At 40.3% G+C, this 22,925-nt stretch overlaps 1 protein-coding gene across 2 annotated transcripts in view; it reads left to right on the plus strand.

Annotated features, from left to right (window-relative positions):
- Positions 1–22,925, plus strand: part of ankrd11 (ankyrin repeat domain 11) — a 128,561-nt gene that overhangs the window by 71,994 nt on the left and 33,642 nt on the right. The window lies entirely within an intron of this gene.

Here is a 22,925-nt window from a genome sequence, read left to right on the forward strand (position 1 = left end):
CAATTATGAGCCTTGTCTATATAACAAACGGGGGCTGTACCTGACTCAGAATTACTGAAGTCGAACCGGATTTGGCAGTTCAATATGAATATTGGAACTGATTTTTTTTGTGTTGTTTCCATACAAAGTTTTAAAGTTTAATGAGCTCTGCAGGACGGTCGGTGTGACAGCGGCATTCCTGTCAAATAGTAAACAACATAACAGCACTAACAATGGTTCGTAAATGTACAACATTTTGGGCAGGAACAAGAACACCAGATATTATTAAAAAGCTGTGGACTGTTTCATATCAAGCTGCTGTGAGCTGCAAATTCACCACTACTGAGCAGAAGGTCTCTCCTTTCTCCTCTGTGCTGCTGTCTATGCACTGCATGCCTGCATGGCCACAGCTCCAAAGAGTAGCATGAAAGTCAAGAGCAGTCACTCCGCAGCAAAATCTGGAAGTATCCAGAAGTACACTGCACAGCATGCTGACTAGCACAAAAAAAACACCAAAATAAATGCTCAACTTGAAGCTGTCTCAATTGAATAAGGGTCCGCGACTGATGTTTTGAATTTCCAACATTCAAGGGGCAGCCCTACACTTTTTAAGGCATAATATTTTAGATTAATATTACATATGTTCAGTGTTTCTAAGCCTGAACCCATTGCGTGACCATGTTAACAGTCTACTAGGGTCAAATCCAGGCCAGTGCACACTGCACATCTGTTGGTGCTGCTTGCTTTTACTAGTCCTCTAGCCTGCTACCTGTTGACTCCTTTTCTCACGATTTGTGTGAGATATTGTTTTTCATCCTTGAGAGGGTTTATTTAGCCATGTTCTTGTATGGAGGGAAGCCCTTTCTACTGCCCTCCTTCCACACATGGCAGAGTATCTGCATATGAATGCTGCCTTCTGCTTCTCAGCTCTGACACTGAAGACACCCCTCCCACCCCCATTAAGCCGGGGCCTCACATGTGCACGCATGCGTGTGTCGTTAATGTGAAAGAGGGGGAATTTTTCAACAAATTCAAAGCATTTCTTTTGACATTTTTAATTTGAAGTTGGAATGAGTTTCCTATATCATCTTCTTGTGAGTGTGTGAGTTTAAAGGGTATAGAGATCTGCCTGGGGCTGCAGTCTCTTGGACGAGTTTACTAGTAAATGCCAGGATTTGACCAGCTCACTATCTTGACCCAGATCCCAAATGGCCTTAGTGTGTCACATGTGTGTCCTTTTGTCCACCTCTCTCCAGGGCTGCTTTCATATTGGCCAGACCTCGGATGGGGAGAAAAGAGTGCACGGGGGCTTTTTTTTTTTTTTGATGAGTCACTCAACCGAACAAAAACAGAAGGAGGGGTGAAGAAAAAATACAATGCCCTGCAACCCCGTCCCCCTCCAGGGCTTCCTGAAAACACTCTGATATTACATCACTCTCTCTCTCTCTCACACACACACACACACACTCACAGGGATGACAGTTAAGAGTGTATCCAGCAGTGCTAATGGTGGGCAACCGTTACATGCAACATTATGCCATAACATAAAAGGACATGCTGAGAGCACATTTAAATTGCCAGGCATGCACAATAGGGTGAGAAGCTGAGGAGGGATGTGCATCTGTGTGCAAGATGAGGAGGGGGGTTGGGTGTGCCATGGTAAAATGGAAGCTTTGTGGAGGAAACCTGAGTAGGCTGGGTTTTGGGGCTGTACATTCACAAGCCTGTATCATCTATCCCTTTTCCCAGCCTCAATGCACCCCTTGTCCTCAGAGCCGCCTCACCACATTGGACCCTTTTGCAGCCACTCTTCTACTAGAAAGACCAGAAACCCCTGTCCATGAAACAGTCCAAGACGGGAACAGTTTGCAGTTTTGAGTTCTGTGTAATCCCAGCCAGTGTAGTGAAGTGCAGCCAAACTCTGCTGTCCTGTCGAATAGCCTGTCTTTATCAACAACTACTTCTCATAGCCCAGTCAACAACTTCTGTTCCCTTCAGTTGCATTTGTGTATTTTCCACTGGTGTTTGTGTGTAATTTTGGTGGTAGTCTGTCTCTCTGGCATGGTAAGAGGAAAGTGTGCCAGCAGTGTAAACTTTCCAGATTTTGCCAGAAGGCACCATCATGACATGCATTTCTATTCAGTAGTTTTCTCCTTCTTCTGTCTCTCGTGCTCATCTTCAAAGCAAGTTTTCCGTAAGAGAGTGGGCGTTTGCACTGGGCCATCAACAGGAAATTCCAGCCTCGGAGTGTGGGGGTAGGGGATGGCTGAGAGAGAAGTGAGGAAGATCAGGAGTGTGTTTGGCAGCTTTTCGAAAGCACCCAAAGGTCTCTGACTGGTTTGGTCTGCATGAGAGCTCCCTCTGGACAGTTGAATGGAAAACAAGAAAAATCTTGAATGTCTTGAATATTACTTTTGCATCAGCTCTTTCAGTAACCTCATTGTGCATGTTGTTTTGACTTAACCTCAGCTTCCTTCTTAACTATGGTTAGGTTGTTGTTTTTTGCTATAATTACCCCTCCGTCATACTTAATTGGTTTCTTCCCCTTAAGTTTTCACGAATATGCTTGTGTTATTTGTGCCCAAAGTCTTTGTTCAGCTTCCTTGTTGCCAAAACAACCACTTTCCCCACCACAGTTTAGGTTTCGAAATGTTGGGGATCTCCAGATATTATGTTCAGACATTCTTATTTTCAGTCTTATTATGGATGCAAATTGTATGCAGTTTACTGAATCAATAGCAGACCATGTAAATGATCAACAATCTTTCATAATTTATCATTTATATCAAACAAAACACTTGTTTTTCCCTTAGTTTAACATTTTAAAGATTTACATGAACAGTTGTTGCAGCATAACTTACAACAATCAAAATTTAAACTTAATTTCTGGACTAAAAAATTAAAATTGTTGCTTTTTTATGCCCTCAGCAGCCTTTGGCCTAGGTGAAATTTTTTGAGTGATCATCATTGGCCACCAAAATTAATATGCAGGAAAAACCCTGTCAAGGTGTCCAGATGCATCAAGCACTGTGCGTAGGGAGGAAGGGTCACTAATTATAATGATCATCATGCACTCTTATGTATTTGGCAACATGACATTTTCTCTCGCAGATGCACAAAAAATGGTTGCATTTGCACTTGTTTTGGTAGCCGTATAGTTTTGTATCACATTCCAGTTGGCAAAACAGGTGCTCAGGTGGAACCAGTGTCCCTGCGCTGCACACATACCACTGTAATTCTGATAACCAGGGGAATCCGTGACATTTCCATTCCACCAGTAGACAGCATGGTGCAAAGTCTTTAACTTATGTTTCAGCAGTGTCTGAAGCTTGTATGAAGCACTGCTTGTCCCCAATGAGTGTTGGTATCATAGCTGTAGCCATGCAGCTCCGATACTTGTTATGATGTCTGCTGTGCTTTCTAGGCTGCTCTGGGAGCTGCTGTGAGACATTGGAGCTGGTTGTGCAGCATTAGCATGAGCCTTAGGACAACTAGCTAACTTGTAGAGCCGACAGAATGCAACTCAGCTGGGATTTCCTTAGTGTTACTTTGTTGTGCAGCATTCATCAACCATGCAGTGCTAGGCCTCAAGTGCACTACATAATACAGTATATACCAGTGCACGAGTGGTAAAATAAAGATGTCATGCAGAACAAGGCAGCTCACATCTTTAGCTCCATCTCACCCTGCTTATTGTATTGCCTATAACAAAAACTTATGTTTTCTCATTGGAACTCTGCTTGTGTCATTGCCTACATTGTTTAGTAATATATTTTTTAACGTAAATAATGCATCATTGATCAATTATGAACATTCCTAATTGGCATTGGTAGATGGAATGCATCAGCGCTGTAATTTCCCAGATACAAAGTAGTAGAATCTGTGCATGTTCCAACATGCTATAGGCTGCATTTGATCAAAAAGCTGGAATACTACACGTTTTGTTAAAGGGCATAGCAGAACTTGCTACGCAGCAAACAGTTGATGCTAACCGTGTTTGACATTATCATTAAAGAACTGCATTGGCACTTAAGTTGCTATCAAAGTTTTGTGTAAGGTGACGGCCTTGTGAAATGGGAAATTGAATAAGAAATGGCCCAAGCAGCGGAAACCACTGCTATTTTCTATTAGAATATGATACCCCTTTTTCCTGCTTTCTTATTGTAAAAAATACTTTATCTCTTTGTCTTCTCTCCTCTCACATGAACAGTTTGTGTTACCTCTTCGGTAGGGCTGCACTGGGTTGCGGGTTGAAGCTTTAATTGGCTAAATTGTAGACATCTGTTGATTGCTGTTGTCTGGAATCGTGTGTATGTGTTTGTACACATCTGCGTGCAGGCTCAGATGCTAAGAAGTGATACCTTGTGAACACCGGAAGAACAATTCCCTCCGGGTAGTGCCTCTTTCAATTATTGCAGTTTCCATTATGGACAAAGATGGAGAGCCAGTAAGCACACACTTAGGCACACACACACTTATGTGAAGAGAGATAAACAGATGCTAATTCAAAACTGCATTCAAACTGCTCGTGTTGTGTTGCTTGGTTTAAACATTAGGTCTAACTGTCCTAGTAGATAGGAGCCATAGTTGCTTAGTTTTATTCTGTTTAAGTTGCTGATTTGGGATTAGAAGAAGCTGAAACCAGTAGAGTTGGGTCGACTGGTGATTTTACTGGAATGATACGGTGTATGAGCTTAAATCGGTTATATGTATTTAACTGTCTGAACCAATTAATATAATATTGTGTTTATAAATGCACAAACAGAGCCCCTAATGTCCAACAGGTCATGTTACATTTTCGGCTATGCTGGTGCAGCCAGTGTCAGAGATCAGATTTCAGGAGAGAGTGGAGGGGGGGAGGGGGCTCAATGCAAGCTGAGTCTGTTTACTTTTTGGGTTGATGAGAGGAGACATGGCAAATTTATTCTCTTAAAAAGACTAAAACTGTGCCAACATGGCAAAATTTTAGATTGAAGCTGACGAAAGTGCTTTTGTTACAGGGACATTTTTTTTTTATTTTTAACCTACTTTTTTCACTACAAAAACTTAAACACACTGTCAGGTCGCTGGAGGGAGATCACAGGAAAGCTAAAAGTTTTGGCTAATGTTAGTGACTATTGCTGAAAATAACGTTACTTGCTATTGATTATATTGTTCGTAATTTCCAGTAAATATAACAATAGAAAGCATGTTTTCTGATTTAAAAAGTAACATTACAAATTTAGGAAGATAGCAAGTAGGTTACTCACCCATCTTTTCAGTGTTTATGTCTTCATTCTGATCTCGAGCACACAGCCGATAGCTTTGTGGTTTGTTTACATGAAATAACAGAAGTGCATATTTAATGGATTTAATGTGGACAGAGAGCGTTGGTCTTACAAGATGCTACATAATAGCCAGACATTAGTTTTCTCTTGGGACATGATGTCATTACGTTCAACTGAGGATTGACTTCTGAGTCATATGGGACATCTGGTAAAATTAGGTAAGCCGGTCTGGTCCGGTGTTTGCCTCAGTGTAACAAAAAATTTTTAAAAATTTTCACACTGGCTCAACCCTACCAACCAGTATTTTTATAGTCCAGGCCAAGTGATGTTTGCCCTCCACTTCCACAACTCCCTAACTGGTTTGGGACTGCCTTTTTATATGACCAAATTGACAGGCGAGGGTGTTAGGGATCCTAGGATTGGGGCATTAAGCAGAGGGCCCAACAAACACATATTCCTCCAAGCTATGTTGATGTTGATGAAACTACGGATGCTCCGAGCCAGCTTTGTCATACCTTCAGCTATAGCACACACAACTTAAGCTTCAATTATTGTGTGTCAGCAGAAAAAACAAAAAACTTACAAGAGAAATTTCCTGACAGTTTATAGTTTGAAAGGTTCAGAGGGTTCTTTAGCCTTAGCGAAGTCCGCCTCAGCGCTAATAATTGAAGCCATTCTGTCTTATCTGATGAGTTTGTGATTGTTCCATTATGAGTGACTGTGGCCCGCCTCAGACCCTATGTGGTCAGTTGTTAGTTTTTCTGCGTACCTGTCACGTTTATTTGTTCTGTAACAGTAATCACTCCACTGAGGTTGAGGTTAGGGTTTCTTTGGCTTAGGCAAGCCAAAATACTAAAGACTGTTTCATGGCAACAGTGTATTCAGATATGCATAGAATGCATATTAAATGGATGCACAGTGCAGCAGTAGGTGTGTTCAACAACAACATCTCTGTGTTGTTATTAATTGTATATCTCCGGTAGTGAAGAACAGCGTCTCTGTTGCAATGTTTATACCAGAGAAAGACAACCATTGTTGTTCCAAACACTGCACAAGGTTGCACACCAGAGTTGGCTTAGAGTTTTGCAAAGTGCGTATTTGTTCATCCTATAGAGTCACCTATTTGCTGCCGACCCTTCCACATGTGGACATGACTTTTACATATATTTTCTTACTATTTAAAATGGATAATATCTTCTTGTATTGTAGAGCTGAGTGTTGGATATTGCTTTGTTCAACACCTGCTTGCCCCTCTGTTTATCATGAGCAGCATGTGAACTCCGCACCGGGAAACAGTTGGTGAGAGTCCGCCTGCACACACACATTAAGTGATAGCATCACGTGGCTAACATTACCTACCGGTCACTGACGGGTTTAACAACAGAGTCGAGCCATTTTTTGATAAGTGTGAGTTTGTTTAGACTAGCTTGATGTCGGATGTTAATCACTGCTGCTGTTTTAGCTCGTGCTAACCGGATAGACGATGGACTGACCGTGAGGAGAATTGCTCGGATTTTTCTCATGTTAACTTCAAATTTAAGATATGATCAGCTAACTGAAGTCTGGTTGCTCCAAAAATGGTTTAAAATTGCACTTGGTTAATGTTGTTGGCCAATTTTACATTCCTATTCTAATGTTACATTTTTATTTTATTTTATTATTTTTATTTTATTAAGTTAAATGCCTATCCCTAGTCGCTGGCTGATGGAGTACAAAGTAGGGGTTGTGGAAAAAATTGATCCAGCATGGTATCGGGATATTTTGTGTGGCAATATTGTATCGATACACGGTAAGCAAGTATCACTTTCTTGAATTATAGTTATTATTAATATTGCAAATGCAAATCAGACCATTGGTAGACTTCTATAATATTAAAATTTGTTAATCTTTCAGTCCACTGGTTATATTTTTGCTGCTGTAAAAATGACTAAAGTGAGATGAACTGAAAACTAAATCTTATTAGATAAAACAGATGTTGACAAAGTTTTCCTTTGGTGACATCATTTGCAGTTGCAAAAGGAAATAAATCCCAATATATGTTATTGCAATACATATTTCAAAATGTTAAAAAAAAATCCCAATAATATTGTATCATGGGACCTCTGGTGATTTCCATTCCCGAGTACAAAGTATTCCCAAAATACGTTTCATTATACAAAGCTATTGATAAAGTTAATAAATCCCGAACGCACCCTAAAGTTTGCTGTTATCTTGTTGAACTAATGGATAATTGTGTGTGTGCTGTACATTGTCTCCGTGCTGCGCTCTTCTCTTGTGGTTGAGCTCCTATTTTATTTTTTGTCAGCAAAACATTATCAACAATGTACAAAATGTCCTTTTTGCATTTGTGAAACATTTCAGAATCATTGATGGTGAGAAACACATTTCTTATGTGAATCAGATTTCCCACCCCACCCCTGCCCCCCTCGTCTAATATCTGTGACTGTGCGTTATTGCTGGTAATATTATGTCAAAAAATAGGGCAATATTGCACCTAAGGATTCCTGCCAGCTCTGAATGAACATAGTGGAAGAGCATAGAGATTTGTGAGCTCCTGCTCTGCATAATAACGCTGTAGTGTACATGAAAGATTCAGAAGCTCTTTTTAATTTAACCTTTTTTTTCTGCTGGACATCATAAACTTAGTTGGAAGTTAAATTTAAAAGGAATTTTCCTCTGCAGAGCTTGATGGAAACATGTTGTCAAGGTGAATCATTTCTGAGCTTGCCCAGGTTTAAACAGCATCCACACACTATACAGTTCCTGTCCTCGCATGCAAATCTTGACACACACATACACACACACACCCTGAAAAATCAGCATGTGCATATTCTTTTACAAATATGCACATGCCCTCACCACTGCCTCAGTCTGGCATCACTTCCCTGCCCCCTCTTTAAGCAGGCACCGCCCCAGCCCTCAGCTGGCTGTGCTCTGCAGTAGCAGGTCTTTCATCCTTCCATCCCTCCATCCGGCCCTGCCCAGTGATTTATAATTCATCTGGGATCCTGCCTCCCTCCACCCCTCTGCACCAGGACAGCATTAACATTCTGTTTGGTCCCCAGCTACGCTGCACCCACGTGTGTATGTTGTGCGTGTCTGAGGAATGATTCCTAGCCAGTGAGGCTCCATTTGGAAAGGCTGTTATTGTAGCTGTATGTGTTCATTCTGTTCTGGCTCTGCCTGCATTCCTCTGTCATTGTAGGGATCAGGTTGCCTGTCTGGCTGTCTGTCTACTGCTGGTCTCTGCTGTTGGTTCTCCTTCTTCACTGTCTCCATATGTGCCAAGTCAGCTGCCCATCCCACCTTCTGGTCCCCGAGTAATAACAGGAAGCAGTGCGGCAGAATGTTTAAGAGAACAGTTGCCGTTCTATCTCACAGGGGTCTTCACAAGTACCTCGGGTTTATAGTGAGGTTACACTTGCTGCTTAATGAGACTTAGATTTTGTATGTTATAAGAATAATAATAATAATGACAACAATAATCTTTATTTACATAGCATCTTTCATACAAGAAATGTAGCACAAAGTGCTTTACAATAACGGCATTATGCACACATAAAACAATCCGAAAGACCATAAAACAGGTCAGCACAGCAGTTCACGAAAGGACGTTCAAAAACAGTTTAAAACAGAAATTAAGTGCAGTAAAATCACAAGATAACACCATAAAACATAAAATCAAGTAAAATATTACATTTAAAAGATTTTAAACTGTCTGAAGAGTGGGACAGTCTTAGAAGGACAGTTTTTGCTGTCCTGTAGAATTTTTCCCATTACCTGGGTCATTTCTCTTCTCTTTTCTTTCGAACAAGTTTATGTCTTTTGATTTTGTTCTCACAGGAGGACAGATGAGAACAGAAAGCGGACAATGCTGAAAAGGAAATAGCTACTGTTAACTAACTAGCACATTAGATACTTGCATATAAACAAGCTAACACATTAGCCAGTTGGTTGACATATTGGTCAATATTATTTTAAGTACAATAGCATTACATGTCTTTAAATGATTATTACCATTTAGATTAACTGATGGCTTTTCTTGTGATTGAGACAATAATCACAAAACAGTGGTTTTGCTGTGATGGGAAAACTTTTTACCAACTGCAACATCATGACAGCTGTTATTGTTTTCAACTTGTGAGTCTTTGTGTGTGTGTGTGTGTGTGTGTGTGTGTGTGTGTGTGTGTGTGTGTGTGTGTGTGTGTGTGTGTGTGTGTGTGTGTGTGTGTGTGTGTGTCATAGTGGCAAAATGTGGTCTTGGAGACACCTGTTGTTGGGGGAACTACCGCAGAAGCAGGTTTGAGTACTTTGCCAGGTGTTTATATGCCTGTCTTTCTTTCTGTCTGTCTGCCTGTAGAAAGATTTTTTTCAATGCAAGAACATTGTAATTGTGCAAGGTGTCATCTTGAATTTTGTGTAGTTGAGATCAAAATGAAGTCCGAGTTTGAAGATGAGCGTAGTCCAATCAATGGGGCAGGAAGTAGGGAAGAGTTTCTTGGCCCCTTAATTTATGCCCCCCATCCACATTTGTTTGAATTTGCAGTTTGCTGTATCACAGCTGGAGCGATCCCTTTACAATACGGTATCTAGTTTTCCTAGTTGTTGTTGTCATCGAGCACTTCTTACTTGTGGATATTGAATGCATTTCTTGTATGTTTCTTTGGGCAATTATATCTGCCAAATTTACTGTTATAGATATATTTAGACGGGGACTAATAATCATCTTTTAAGGCAAGCAAATGAGCATGAGGCATTATTAGAAAGCAGAAGAAACTTACCTAAACCAAGAAGAAGATGATTCATTCCTGGTTCAAGAGAGACTCACGTTCACACAACATTCCTGTCTGTAAGAGGCTGTACCGGGCTAAGTTTAAAAACTAGAGTGATGATACTGGTATCATATGAAACTAGAAGACTTAACCATGTCATCTTCTCAGGAATGGGGCACAATAAAGCTCAGAATTTAGGCTAAATTCTTCTATGGAAAAACGGCATGACCATTTCACAGGGGTTCCTTGACCTCTGACCTATCTGAATTAAACATGGGTTTAATGGGTACCCATGAGTCTCCACTTTACAGACATGCCTGCTTTATGCTGGTCCCATGCATATTTTTGCTGTCATTTGATTCCTAATCAAGACAGTCTGGTAAGAATTTCTTAACCTTGTCAATATGGACATAACTGTTCTGAAATGCAAAATAATGGAACTGTAAACAAGCGGCGAAAAGAATTTGATAAATCGCAAATAACTATTGAAATTCTGCAATAAATCATGATTTAAAAAATCAATTGTTTGACAGCTCTAACTGCTGAGAGCCTAATCTTGTTTAACCATAATGAACAAGCAAGTCCTGGTGCAAGAGATAATAAGTGATGAGATCAAATAGCTACCAGAAACGGTGCTGCATTTTTGAGGTACTGTATCTGTCGCTTTGTATGAATCTGGTTCAGTTTTTAACCAAATCATTTATCAGAATTGCATCAGGGCATACAGTCTGCTTCAAAAGTGCAATGCTTTTTAGATGATGCCAGTTTTTACATTAGTGAGTGAGTGTGTGTGTGTGTGTCTCTCTCTCTCTCTCTGTGTGTGTGTGTGTGTGTGTGTGTGTGTGTGTGTGTGTGTGTGTGTGTGTGTGTGTGTGTGTGTTTGTGAGACATTATGATGCTCGTCTGTGGAAAGGTCACATCCACCCTCTGTGCCTCTCCTCCCTTGCCTCTCTCTCATTCTGTTCATTATCCATCCAGGCTTTCTCCCTCTGCTCTGCATTTATTTTTACCTCCTCACGTAATCCTTAATTAATGTAGATCCAGTCACCGTGCCTCACATTCTACTACCATACACACTTACTTGTACACATACACACTCACTCATTCATGTTCTCTCAAGCAGACACACAGACACGCACACACTTTCAACCATTTATCTTCTCTGTCAGTCTCTTGCAGGAGCATAATGATCTAGAGATCACACACACATCTTAACACGCCGCACACTTTACAATAACAGGCAGATGGGTCGTTGCTCAGTGAGCTAAAGCACATATACCACATAATCATCATGTCTTGGTTTCCAGTCTGGACTGAGACCCCTTACACACGTCTTCTCCCTTAATCCCCAGCTGTTATGCTGCAAGATACAGTAAATATACAGCACAGACTTTTATACATGTCTGATTGTTACCTTTTTATGAAGACAACACATTTTAAGCGGAAGAAGGATGACTTTTCCTTTTACGGGTACTGATCTCAGAGAAGTCCGAAGACTCCTAATAAATATTAGATTCTAGTAAATGTTTTGCCCTTATATGTTGACTGTTTTGTGTTATTATACCTCCTTGCCAGCATTAGTCATAGTTGTAGGCATTATGTTTTCAAATTGTCCATGCCATTCTTGTTCTCATGAAGGTGATATCTCAAGAACATCTTTGGGGGATTTCCTCAATTTTGGCACAAATATCCACTGAAACACAAGAATGAACTGATGGAATTTTGTTTGTCAAAGCTCACTGTGACCTCACAAAACAAGGTTTTGGCCATGCTCTAGCATTCAAATGCTAATTATGACAACATTCCCACACAAATGTCCAAAAGGATGAAATGATGGTGATGGCATGTTATGGCCAAAATGTCAAGGGTCAACATGGCTGTGACATCATCACACTTATGGCCATCTTTCAACACCATAACTCAGCAACAGAAGGAGAGACATTTTGTCAGACACTGAATTCGTGACACTACTTTTGGGTGCCCAGCTTTAAACTGTGGCAACTTTACAGATTATCTTTTGATGGCGGGGTGAAGATGTGTGTGAGACATCCATGATGGTGATGTTTCAGCCCTCACAATATCCACCTTAAGCCATAAACACTGAACACTTACAGTCTTTAATTTACATCACCTGAAAAGATACTGGATGTAAGAGGCTGCAAATGCTGTGTGAGGAATGGGACTGCACTTCAGGCTGTGGCGTTAACCCTGGAGCTGGCTGTGATACTTGAAATTAGGTCTTGAGTTAGTGCACTAATGTTGGTTATGTGTATATGAATAAGACTGGGGAGTTGCATTGTCGTGATTTCCTGCGACATTTGAATCTGTGTTTGTTTTATCTCTGTGAAGCACATTGTGTTTCTCTTTGTATGTTGCACAGCACTTACATGTACACGACTCTCAACAGGCTTTCTGCAGAGATGGGTATTTTTTAATTCCGTCCCCACAATTTTGCTTATTAGTTTGAGTTTTTATTAAGTCTTGCTTACAGTACTTATGTTTCTAAATGAAACCTTATGTTACATTTCATGTTTGGGAATAAGAGGATGATTTGATATTTATTCAAGGCACAAGTATTATCTACATACTGTATATATTCCCATAACAAATATATTCCTGCTATCTTACTGTCTTTAATGTTTTTTTTGTCGGGCACAGAAACGTTTCAACATTCTTTATTGGAAAATAGTATTATGCTTTCTTGGAAAGTTATTTATTCAGTTCGTTTATTTAGTTTTTAGTGTAGGAAGACTTAAGATCTATTACTCTTGTTATAAATTGATTCTTTATTCAGGCAATAATATCCTTGACCATGCCATTCAAGTAAGCAATGAGATTATTAATGTGTTGCCACCCAGCTTAATTGTTTTGAAGTGTGAAATTCTGATTGATTTGCTAAAAATGTAAACCTGTCACAAATATTCTGCTGGTGCCCTTGCATTGTCAGTGTTTATTTGTTGTGTTTCATTAACTTGAAATGCAAATGTTTTCCGTTTGTGGGTGTTGTAGCAGGGTTGGAAATTACCAGCAGCCACCAGCCAAATGTTGGTAAAATATGCATGTTGCAGCAAACAATGGGCTTCTATAGAGTGGCTGGTAGATTTTTGAATCCACGAGCCACAGTGGCAGGTGGGCAAAAAAGTTCATTTCCTTTGTAATCAAAGATGAAGCGCTATCACTAGTCACAATCTGCAACACAATGAATGCTTTGTTTTATAATCTCACCAAGCTGGAGCAAGAATGCTTCATCACGTTTGAAAAATTTCAAGGCACTAGGTTTTTTTAACCTCTGTGGTTACTTTCTGCGCAATCAGAGAGAGCAGATCAGATAAAGTGCTGTCCATGTGCATGGGGCTGCCATGATGTTGTTTGTCCTGCGTGATCTTGATCTTGCCTCCCAGCTTGAAATATTTTCAGTATAACTGTGTTTTGAAAGATGTCTGCTCTGTCTTGATGAGACGTTCACCAACAGTCGCTGAAGTTGTGTGAACAATGTTGAGCTCAGAGGTAAATTAGCATCCAGGTGTGCTAGCCATGTTACAACTGACTGAGCTGTTAAGGTTTTTAAGCCCAGAGTCCAAATACTCTCCAAGCGATTTTAGAAAGCAAAGACTGCACATCATGAATCGTTACAAAATACGTGGTGCTCATGCTTGCTTTTAAAAGTTTGTATCTGCAGAACTGTTTCTGTCTTGAGATCTAAATTGAGTGAGCTGCTTAGTGTGGGTGTAGCTTAAGGGTTAGGCTGGAAGTGGCTAGCCAGCTAGCTGCTTCATACTTGTTGCCACTCAGACTTTGCCTGTGCCAACAATTTCTAACTGGAATCCTTACAGTATCAGGCAAGAAGAAACAGTGATGCTGAATCGAAAATAAGTATCCCTATCCCTATCAAAAGTATCCCTTTGATTCAATCCTTTAACAATATAGTCCGGTAAGTAGGGCACCCTCAAGATAAATCTTTTTGTTATTTTGGTGGATTTTGTGCTTGGCTCTGTGTGATTATGACCCTAATCAGCCTGGGTACATTCCCTGCTTGCGAAGACGGGTCTACCAAATGCAATGTTGTTGTTTCCATCAGTCTTGCTTATCACCCTCCCTGACAGGGGGGTTGGGCATGTGAAAATAGGGCCAAGCTATCCAGAGAATTGGAGCAGATAATGTGGCTTCAGCTGATGTTTGAAGTGCCATTTTTGTTGTTGTGTTTGTCGTAGTGGTGGTAGCTCCGTAAACATATTGAATATATTGCTTGGTTCTGTGATCACTATACATCTCTTTAATGTTTTTAGGAAAATACAGTTTTAATGCACAACCTCTTGTGTCCTGACTATTTTGTAGTGTGCAAACATTCATGCAAAGTGACTTCATACAACTAACCCTATATGCCCCTTGTGGTAGCTGTGTTAGAGAAGACATTTGTCAGCACATGGGCTGTGACTGAGTGAAACAGCTCTGTTGGTCAGATGGTGATCCAAAGGTCAGAAAGTGATTGAATCCTCATTGCTTGAGGTTGATATGCAGAGGCACTCTTCTATCAATAGGTTCCCTCTCTTCGTTCACGGCTCTTTCACTAGCTTCTCTGATAGGCCTGCATCTGTCTCATCCCTGAGTTGCTAGGCAACAGGCTTTCCGTGTGTGCGTGTGCATGCGCTCACACGTTGCTGTGGCAATGTCAGGCTTTTGCCTGTGAGAGAGGCGAGAGATGTTGAGAATAGAGAGAAAGGCAGATGAGAGAAGTACTCAAAGAGGAGAGGGGGGAGAAATGAGAATGAGTCAGAGCACTGATGAAGCTGAGGGATTGAGAGGAGAGAGCCAAAAAGCACTAGATTGTCTCTGGCCTTTCCTGCAGCCTAGCTGCATATATATACAGGCCTGCCACTATCTTAGCGAGGTCACTGGCAAAGACAGCATGATTTACCAGACTGGCAGGCAGGCAGGCAGCAAGCACTGAGCTGTTATTGGATGGAACAGAGAGGTGTAAGGGAGAGTGAACGTGCTCAGAATAGAAAATCAGACCAAGTGATTGGATTCCTCCCCACATCTCACTCCTCTCTTGCTTTCTGGCTCTCTCTGCTCCTGGAGCCGTATGGATAATAGGACCACTCCCACTCACTCACATTTCAAATATATTTTGTCATTTCCAGATGCCCTTGTGAATCACCTGCTGCTCGTATCGACATTTAAGCATGAGGGCTTTTATTAAGTAGGAAAAGAAATGACAGATTGAGATCTAACACTGTTTTATTTAACCCAAATTCTAGTACTAGTTTTCTTCTAGCACACTGAACCCATATCTTTTCCAAAAACAAACTTAAAAAACCAATCTAGAAGCTTGATCTCTACCCTCTGGTACTACAGATAATGGCTTTTCTTTGATACAACCCTCTATTCTCAGTAATTCTGCTCTTTTCTCAGCTCCTTTTGTAAGCATAATTCCTCTCAGCATTTGTGTGTGTGTGTGTGTGTTAGCGCATGTTGTTTTGTGTGTGCGTTTATGTGTCGGTCTCTTCTTTCTCTACACAGGTTTATAATGAAGTGAATGGGCCCAGGTCAGGGACTGAGCAGCCAAGCTGGGCTCTGGTTGCCAGGATACAGCAGTCGAGCCCGGCTGGTTTTATTTGCACACCAAACAGGCCAGCTAGCTGCTGCTGCTGTCTGCCTGTAGACCATTTTCCTGCATGGCATGTCCATAGACTGCCACAGACGCTGCAGGGTACACACATGCACAAAATCTGGGGTTGGATGATGTGGTACCATTTTAAAATAATAACCAGAAGACTTCCTTTTAATATATATATTGCAGCGGCCGTTAAGGGATGTGAAATGAGCTGGCAAATTGTGTTTTATTTTATATATAACATCCGACTGCAGAGTTGTAAGAGGTCGAACTAGACTTTTGTAGCTTCCTTATTGTATGTTTGTAGCCTTAACTTGAAGAGACGTGAAGACCTTGTCCTCAACAGTACACCATTATGTGCAGAAGGTGGGAAAAAAAATTTCCAATGACATTATTTTTTGAATGCCCCTGAAAACACGTTTAACCCTGTCTGTGTTTTCAGCTGCTAGCATTAGCTATAAAGTAGTGTCACTCAGAATCAACCTGCAATATCAGATGTATTTGATGCTTTTTTGCTCAGTTTAAGTTGAGACTCAGTGCTTGTTTGGATTTGTCCATTCCAGTTATCTTTGTGGCCGTGCACTACGAATGTTTATTTTTTCTTCTGACAGGCGCATGCTGTAGTTGTTAGTTGAGAGACAGGTGCGCTGGCATTATTTGTTAAAAAATGTTTTGTCATATTAACCTTCTAGAACAATTTCTAAATTCTTTGTCCATGGTACAGCTCAGCTCGACTCGCTTTTATTTACAGCTGCTCTTCTCTGTTTAGTTCCCCCGAAATGTAGATGGGATTCTCAGCTGATTGCCATAGCTACATCACAGCATGGTCTTGTTGGCTGCCTTTTTAAAATCTGGGTTAGGTGAATACCAAAGTCAAGGTTGTTATTGATGGTAGCTTAACACTTAACATAGATAATCTAACTTTTTCAATAGAAAAAAATGTCATGATTTATATACAATATGTATTAGGACAAATTGAATAGTCATTGAATTTTGGTTATCAGAAATGTGGTCTTAAACTTTAGTCCAAATAAAGAAGTCTTAAAAAGCCTTAAATATTATTTGTTGATGAAGGAACCCTGTGCAAAGGTGGTAGTGTATGAATTAGTCAGTTCAGTTTCAGGATCCTGTAATGAATTGTACTGTGTTGCCGCAGCAGGGGTGATGACTTTCAAATGGAAGAAAATCTTGTTAGTAAAGTATTAACTTCACTTTCATTTTGTGCCTCATAAACATCTCTGGTTTGAGGACTCTTTGACCCCTTTAACATTTGCTCCACTCATTTATGCACTGTGTGTAAGCCATATCTGTTAACCAACACCGAGATCAGTTGACTGACTGCCAGGGGTGTGCTGCTGATTTGTATCTGATTGTGCAATAGGTGATGGAGTCTGCACACACCACGGACAAACACGAGCACAGACAGACAGACAGAGAACAACATGCCCATCCCTGTGTGCAGCTGCTTAGTTGCTCAGCTGTCAGTTGTGGAAAATTTGAGGTGTGTTTCTGTGTGTACAATGAGAGTAATGAGATGGGAGTGGCATGGGGATGGAGCAAACAACTACTTTTCATCTCTGCACATGCACCTTCATCTCTTTCACAGCATCTTTGTGTTTTCCCACAGCTGTATTTTGTTTCCGTGAATGTGATCAAGAGTGCATGTTGTATTAGATTTGCTTGCATAGTTTAAAATGGGTTTGGTAGAAATTGGTCCATGAGGCCTGCTGGTTTGTGGTCTTAGTATTCTCCATTGCAGCACAGTAGACGTCTGAACCTAAATTAGCATTTGTATTCATGAACATAGCAGTTTTTAATACTTTGCACTTTCATGATGACTTAATAAGGTCCATGTAGCATATACAGTATGTATTCATCTGCTGAATTTCACACATTACAGTATTTTTGAGTATAACATATTGAACTGTCTTCAGGGCATTATAATATACTTTCCCATGCTATTAACCCTTACTTTACCTTACCTTAGATGTGGTGCACATGTAATATCTCGTAACTGCACTGGTATCTTCCCATAATGGCAACGGGGGATTGTTATTTGAATAATTATTTATATATTGATCTAAATTTTTTTTAAAAACCCATAATAACCAGAACATTAATTCTTTTTGCAGCAGAAAGCTTAGGCTTCTGTCCTTCGTGTTGTGACATAGTGCGCTTATGATGACAGTACGCTACGTTATGTGCAGTGGCGCCACAGGAAATAGGAAATAGTGATGAATCGATCACAACACTTTGCACTCTACTCATAGATGTGAGCATTTCTCAAAAACTAAATAATATTCATAGTTCAAACAATGTATGGAGTGGGGAAAAAACATTAAAACATTGGTTATGTTTCTACATTTAAAAATCTATTGTATCAATGTGTTTTGACATAATTTCAACACTTGTATCTGTTATTAATATGGTTTATTGACTTACATAACTTTTTTGCTTAGGTTGTTCAGATTTTAGTGATGTGAAGCATTTGAAGTTACTCCAAGAAATGATGTAACAAAAAGCAAATTTATCAGTGTAGGCTCTGGCGGCACATTTCTAGTGCAGAGTTGAAAGAGTTAAACGCGGCTGTATTTACACCCATTCATGGAGTTTTACAAGGACTGAGATGGCATCATTAAATCACTCTGGAGGCCACTGCTAGTTAGCTTATGCTCCAGCAGCAGAGTTGGTCAGACACCTGACACATTGTCCCAAAATTGTTTGACTGGAGAAATAATATTTGTTATTAATCAAATGGACCAGTGCTTATTTTGCATAGCGTTTTCATTGGTTGTGAAACTGATGATTTAGATTTTGGCATGCAAGTTTTTAAATCACTGCACATTTCCAGCACATTGAAGTTGGCCCGAATGTTTTCTTTCCTAAATAAGTGAGCTGGTACTATCACATCCTGATGCAAGTGTGCTCATGGTGTGTGTCAGTGCATTGGAGTGTGCACACAGTATGCTGCAATATGCTGAAGTGTTGGCCTCTATCTGACCGCAGAGGGAGTGGCTCAGAGCGTAGGGAGGATGCTACAGGAGGATGAAGAGAGAAAGGAACTGGGGACATAGAAAGAAAGGTGTGTGTGTGTGTGTGTGTGTCTTTATGCAAGGGGGAGAGAAGGGATGGATAGTAGTACTGGCATGTCCTGTCCTTCATTTGGAAGATATTGCTTCCCTGGCTCACCTCTCACCGCTTCTCTCTGCAGTCATCATCTCCATGGCCAAGTCGAACTTGGCTGACGTCATTTATAAAACATTAATTTAACAGAGCTGCCCCCCTTATTTTTCCCAGGGTGTCAGAGCATAAGTGTGTTTGGGAGATGAAATGGTCAGCAGACAGCAGTCGATGGGTTGCTCTTATTTTGAAACCAAACTACCTTGTTTGAATATTTAACTAAATGTGATGTAAGTTCTCTCTTAAATAATTATTTGTGTTAAATTTCTACATATCATGTGTTGATAATAAAAATGTTTTTATGCAGTCATTAAAAAAAATCTCCCCAAAAGTGCATTAAGCTTCTTTTTGTACTACAACCTCAAACACAGTCAGACTTCTATTGTTTGGGGTTTTTTTTTTCATATGATGTCTGTTGAGAAACAGGATGCTGGCCTACATTGTTCACTACCTCATATCACATCATAATATATCACTTCTATAAATTAATATGTATGTACAAACCCAACCTAGCAAGCACATGTCTTAAAGTGGTTGCCAGATTAGCAATGTTTAGTTTCATTAAAAACCACCTTATAAGGGCAATCAAACTTTATGAATTTGTTTTTGTGCTCTTAGTGCAACTCACTGAAAAGAGTTGTCCTGAATGGCAACCAAAAATGAAATTTGTATCATTTAATAAATCTGGTCTTCTTCTTTTCTATGTTATTTTAGTAATAAACCTGTATCACTGACCCACACGTACACACAAGCAGTCAGACAGAGACAGAAGATTAGCTCCATATGTGATTAGAAAAGAGCAGAAGAGCAGAATTTCTTTTTACTCTACTACGTCACCCCCACGGCTTGATCAAAAATAAAAAATCTTGTTATTACAGAGGAGGTCAAGTACCATGAACAGTACCCAACTCTGTTTATAATCCAGGGTGTCCACTCAACTTCTGCTGAAGGGCTTTCAGACCAAGAATTACTAAAGACACCCACTGCTGTTTTAATCTAACTACACTGCACAAACTGGTTTACACAGTGGTTTTACAGTAGATGCCCAGGGCAACTGGTCGTCATAGTCAAGTCTTAAATAAGAACTCATAACTGATGCATTGCTGCTTGGTCTCATTGCAAATGATACAGTATTACCTTTGTTTCTAAGGTAGAAAAACTTAATTTTCTTATTTTTGTATATATCCACAGACTCACGCAAACACAAAACACATATGGAATTATTCAACTGTTTACTGGCTACAACACATCTCTGGGTGAAACACACTCACACAGACTCACACTGTTGGCAGATGTTATGTATCTTTTGATTGGACTGGAATTACAAAGGAAATGAGGCCTGTGGTTTTGAACAGGGCTTCCTCTCCTTGTGTGTGCCTTTGTGTGACTACTAGCTTGCAAACATCATTTTCCTGTATTTTGCATGTCAGCGAAACACTCTGTAGCCCATCATAGTAGTCCCAAAATAGTGCAGAGATTATTGTTCTAGAAGCCCAGCTGACCTAGTTTGCGGTGTGTGTGTGTGTGTGTGTGTGTGTGTGTGTGTGTGTGTGTGTGTGTGTGTGTGTGTGTGTGTGTGTGTGTGTGTTTGTGTGTGTGTGTGTGTGTGTGTGTGTGTGTGTGTGTGTGTGTGTGTGTGGCTGCAAGGTTTGTTTATTTCTGAGAGTAGTCAACCTTCCTGTCACTTTGTTTGGTGTGGTGAGAGGTGGGAGTTTAGGGGGAGGCTGGAGTGAGTGCATAGCAGCAGCGAAGGAGTAACAATGAGCCAGAGGAGAGAGGAAGGGGTCGTGGTTTGCTGTGTTTGCTAATGTCTCTCTTTCCATACACCAGTAAAAGAGGGAGCAGTACATCCTCTGTAGCTCTGTGCCTCTCTGGTTGGCTGGCTGGCTGGCTGGCTGTCTTGACTTGACTGACTTGACTGGAGGGATATAAATAGCAGTCTTTGAATAGGATAACTGCAGAGGAAGGGAAGGAGGATAGGGGGAGGGGAAGGGGAGATGGAAGTGGCGCCAAGGAAGATAGGAGTGCCAGTGTCTCAAAGTAGAGAAAAAAATTATGCAGCCATGGTCTCATCTGTTCACTCACTCAGTCAGTCACAAGGATGATCATACTTAGACGCACTCACAAGAAAATGTGCATTATGGAGAAGAGAATTGAGGGATGGAATGTATGATTAATTCATGGCCCTATGAAGCAGAAGGCCTCTCTTCATGAAGGAAGGCAGGCAGGGGATTGTTGTTGTGTACTTGCACAGAGGACAAAGTAGACAATGAGAACACAGAGAATTAAACCAAACAGAGTTCCCTGTTCTGTGAGTTAACGGCAATAAAAACAACCACTCAGAGCAGGTAGATTTCTTCTCAGAGCAGGTAGATTTCTAGTTGTTGTTGTTGTAATAAGGTGATAGTTCATATTCTTAACTGGTGGATATGCTGTGAATTAGGACAGGGTGAAGCCCCACAATTACAAGGGGTGGCTAGCTATGGCGGTAAGTAGCTGTTTGGGTTTTTGTTGAGACGTGCCAATTACGCTCCTGAAGACAGCTGTTCCAAGAAGGGGTCGACTGATCTTGTTTTTCAGGCCCGATATGACACAGATTATTAGGAGTGAATAAGACCGATAACCAATGTTTAGAACCGATATGCATTTACAATAAAACTGAAGATCTTCTTGTCAATATTTGGAATTTGGAATATAACAAATTCCAACAGAAAACTTTGTTCAAATGCCTTTAACAAATGAACCGAAACTTTCAACATCATGTACAGCAAGTTTTTTTTTTTTTTTTTTAATAAAGTCAAGGGAAATTTATATTTTAAAAAAGATCAAATAAAAATAGCTCCCTGAGGTTTAACGAGTAAAAGTTCCCCCCATGCTGACACTTTTTTTTTCACTTTTTAAAGTAATTAATTGTATCAGCAATCATTCAAATAAAATGCTAATACAGGTAATTGGCGAAATGCCATATATTGGCCCCAAAAATTGGCCAGGCTGGTTATCTGTAGACCCCTAGTTCCTCGCTGTATCCCAAAAAATTGGCGTTATGCATATCCACGTGGTCTGTCCAAGGGATGCTCCTACTGGTATTTATCAGCAGCAAATCGGTACTAGCCAATATTCACCTTGTTAACTGTCATCGGTCTAGATAGCATTCACAAATGGCAGTGGCCGATGTTTTTCTATTGTGTCACATCAATTTTGAGCAGGCTATAAAGCAAGGCTCTACCCTAAAGGCATCCTGTCAACCCACGTTAAATAAAAAAACATCTTTGGGATGAACATAGACCTTCCCCAGGACACTGTCGGGACAAAGGATGCCGTAAATTCATTATTGTCGCATCAGGATACTCACCTTATTGTTTCCCTGATAATGCTACATCGTTACAAGACATCTGTGTTGAAATCAGCGAGAAGAAAGCTAGTTAGCGTAAGGTGTTAGCAGCCGATGGCCAGAACTAACAGCTCACAGAGGTTGCTTTAAGGTTGCATTACATGATGATGCGTTCAAACTCACTTCGGTTCAAGTATTATAAGATTCTCATGATGTATTCAAATGTAATCTTGAACCTAATTTGGTATAAATACTTGAATTAATACAGTTGCTTCAAGGAGAAACTTTTTGATGTTTTTACAGCAATATAACATAGCAGGCTTGTTTTCTTTGATATCTTTGTTTGTTTTATGTTTTTCATGCACAAAATGGGGAATAAATAACAATGGCAAATCATTGGTATTGTTAAAGGATATTGGCGAAACTGTTGTTTTAAATCATCACTACTGATCCAGAATTTCATAGTTGTTGGAGCCCTAGTTTGTCTTGTTGCCACTCCTAAATTCCACTATATGACAGTTTCAGTTGTAGTATTTTTGATGTGAATAGTGGGTTGCTCTTGTTTTGATGGATTGTAGTTCCTCTTGCTTTAGTTATTTGGGCAGACCTTGCTTGCTCTTTGGGTTCAGCCGAGAGATCAGATCAGCATTTTGCCTGCCACTGCTGAAACCCTGCCTGCTGTCCTCCCTCTCAACTGCTTTTCCTCCAGATCAGGAGAGTAATGGTTGAAAATAGAGTGCTTGATGTGCCGCTAATGGCTGTATCGTCTGGCAGTGTGTAAA

Source organism: Plectropomus leopardus, chromosome 1 (assembly GCF_026936395.1).
Source record: "Plectropomus leopardus strain MGB_pleo_1.0 chromosome 1, ASM2693639v1, whole genome shotgun sequence".
In the NCBI taxonomy this organism is placed as follows: domain Eukaryota; kingdom Metazoa; phylum Chordata; class Actinopteri; order Perciformes; family Serranidae; genus Plectropomus; species Plectropomus leopardus.